The 3,441-nt window shown below is 43.6% G+C and overlaps 1 pseudogene; it reads left to right on the plus strand.

Annotated features, from left to right (window-relative positions):
* The first annotated feature begins 2,832 nt into the window (after positions 1 to 2,832).
* Positions 2,833 to 2,948, plus strand: LOC111733557 (annotated as a pseudogene).
* The last annotated feature ends 493 nt before the right edge of the window (positions 2,949 to 3,441 follow it).

The following is a 3,441-nucleotide window of genomic DNA, read 5'->3' on the forward strand; positions in this document are numbered from 1 at the left end:
GCCCCGGGTTCGCCGCCTCTCTCGGCGGCGTCATTTTCTCTTGCCCTTGACTTGGTCTCGTGCGTGCTGCGCAGGCGCGCGCCGTGCGCGTTGGTGGCCTGGGAGCACCGGCTGCCCCGCCGAGTTCGTGTGAGTGCACTCCGTGGTGTCCGCACCTTGACAGAATCACCTAAGGACACATTTCTCAGAATGTACCCCATCGTTAAGTGGCACGGGACTGTATGCAAAAATTCTTAAATAACAAACTTCCGAATTATGAATGTTTAGGATTAAATCATTTTAGGTTAAATTGTTTAGATACTTACCTATAATGTATTTATATATGTTACATAAATAAATACAGCCAAATGTAATAAAACGTCACCAATAGCTTACTGAATTTCCTAATAATTTTATTTAAGGGAATGTCATCGATGTATGTGAAGCGGACGAAGCGACAGTCTGCCTTACTGAATTAAGTGCTTGGCTGCCGTCGCCCTCATACTTGTGTGCACAGGGAGCTGTATGGGTCACTAACACAGACAGCAAAAAAAAGTCATTCCATAACCTGATTAACTCTTGACAGTCACCCCAAGTGGTGGTGGCACTAACCAAAAATAATTTTAGTTCACTTCACCTTTTATAAATTGGAAAACAGTAGCAGGGTTGAAAGACTGTACCTTTCAAAACGAAATGATCAAATCCATCGAGTGTACCATTTTGATGCAATTTATTCACTGATGCTGATAATATTTTAAAGAAACTGTCAGCATGGCTGCAAGATCAATGCCAGCGAAACATTTTGTTTACAGTTTAACCTCCATTTCCCCTACACTTTGGGATTTTAATGCCAATGGCAGTTGCATCTGACTCTATTGATCTAGCTGAAAATTAAAGGGCAAATAAAAGCAACTGAATAGTGTCATCAACCGTTCTCATCCTGGGCGGCTCGGCTCATGAGCACGTGGTATGCGGCACAAAATAAAACTTCGTCTATGTATTTGTTCTTCTTTACATTAGAATCAAAGCTGAAAAAATATCGACAAATTCTAATAATAACTGTTTATGTAATGTCCTCTAACGAGAAGCATTTTATAAACACTATTCTTAGACCCATTGTGCCCTATATAATTCTATAATTGTAATTATATAATTTCATAATCCTCTACTAATTCCTCTTGCCTCCAGAACCCCATTAAATGCCCATCATACCCCACATCTTGCATTGCATTGACAGCTGCCAAGCAAGTCAGCTGTAGACTTTTTAACTTACTATACTGACATATTTACTCATTAAATGAACCGCGTCCTGGATAAGATAGTGCACTCCAGCCGTTCCATGAATGACTTACTTGTCTTCTACATGCTCTTCAGAAATCCCGGGAATGAATAAATCAAGCCTAAAGCAAACTGTTAACGTGCACAATTTTATTGTTCGATTTAACGCAAGCCAATTATTCAAAGAAAAGATTCATTATACATATTTAAGGATATATTGACAATAATCGGAATTTTCCCCTTCCCGATATATTCGTGCATTGCCGTACATGAAATGTTTTTCCTTTCTTTAAACTGAAAAATAAGCGCCAGCAAGAAGCTGTGATCTGCAGCATACAAATCTGTTATTTAATCTTTGCTGACGTAAAATATATTCGTTCTTCATTTTCCCTCACTTTAAAGAAAAGATTATATTTACTTCCTCCCAGATATAAAAGGATGCCAAACCATGCTATTGGAAAAGCACTCAGCAGTATGGGCAGTGCTGGAGAAAATCTCACTGAGAGAGGGCCCCGCTGCCGCTCACGAAGCCCACGTTTCCTCTGCCAGGCCGGACGCTTGTTGAGCACATGGCAAATGGCCTGGGCGTGGCAGTCAGTGCTGGGACCCCATCTCCTTCCTGGTAACAGACCCCTCCTTGTCATTCAAATGCCGCGTCTTTTTAAAATTTATACTACTAATTTCCTTTCTCTTGGCACCTGTAAGGACGAAATGCTAGTGTGTAACGAACGGTAACAAAACACCTAGAGTTGAATGAAAAGATTTTAAATGCAAAGCAAACGCAGCTGACCATTTCCGTTAGTTGAGCAAAATAAACAAAGGTGATGTGCCCAAGCTCCCACGATCTTCCATCCTCTGGTCTCACTCCAGTGGCCCCGTTTTCACTCTAATATGAGGTTTTCTGGCTTTTTGCACAAGCCAATTAAACTTTACATAACAATTTCTTTTCCAACAGATTAAACAAGCCACCGAGAGATGGAAAAATGATAATGGAACGGCTGGGGAATAAGCAATATAACACTGAATGGTTTTTGAACTTTAAGATGCTAAGTTTCTTTAATATATTCAGCAGTTTTTGGCAGCGTTAGTGTCTAGATAGTTCCTAGAGCATCTGACTAGACACACCCCCTTCCTGAGCCTGTCCATCTCCGGTGGCTCAGACCATCAGGCCCTGAGACGGTCACTGTGAAAACCCGGACTCATGTAGAAACAGGTCCCGGACAAGTCCCCTCCGACACCGTACACCCTAGGCTCGGTGAGAGGTCAGGGAGAGGCACGCGTCTGACATGGCCAGATGCCCTCTCCCAAAAGCTAGGTGTTGGAACCTGAAGGAGGTGGGGTCAGAGCTGAGCCTCAGGTCATGCAGACTCTGCCAAGGCTCCATGTTGAAGGCAGACTGGGGCCCTGCTGACCAAAACAGCTGGCTGCACAAGTGAGGACAATAAGCGACCGAGACTCACGATTAAAAATAGAACGTGGCGGACGTGGTTCCAGTGTAGCGGTGAGCACGTCTGCTTAACACGCAGAGGGTCCTGGGTTCGCGCCCCAGTGGAGCCACAGTCCATGGGGTACATGGTCTATGGCCATGCCGCCCTGAACAAGCCCGATGTCTGATCTCGGAAGCTAAGCAGGGTCGGGCCTGGTTAGTACTCGGATGGGAGACCACCTAGGAAGACCAGGTGCTGCAGGAGTAAAATAATAATAAAAAATTATTAAAAAAATGGAACATGGTTTTCCTGGTAGTGTCCTGTTTCTTTGGTCGGTAGATGGTGCCGGGCTGTTTGAGTTTTCATCAGTGAGCCGTTTTCCTTAGCAAACGCTCCCCTGTACCGAGGCTGGTTTGGATGTGTTTCTGTTTCTCTTAGTAATGATTCCAGATGTAGAGGCAAAACAGTAAATACTTTATGTTCCGTTTCAAAAGAGACATTTTCGATCGTTTTCTGCTTTTCGTAATTTAAGTTGCGAGCATTTGCAGCTTGCTTTCTTAGTGTTAAGTAATGACTTCGTGGCTGAGCCTTGAGAACGCCTCTAGGGAACAGACGTTAGAAAGTTAAGGAGAGTAAAATCTTCCCTCGCTCAAGGCTATGAAGGCTGCAATTTGAAGCTGCATCACCTTCAAAAACATAACTCTGATGAAGAGTTAAACTGAGAACATCCAGTCCCCAGGCTTCTACCTCGTTCAGT

Source organism: Pteropus vampyrus, unplaced genomic scaffold (genome assembly GCF_000151845.1).
Source record: "Pteropus vampyrus isolate Shadow unplaced genomic scaffold, Pvam_2.0 Scaffold574, whole genome shotgun sequence".
NCBI classification, from domain to species: domain Eukaryota; kingdom Metazoa; phylum Chordata; class Mammalia; order Chiroptera; family Pteropodidae; genus Pteropus; species Pteropus vampyrus.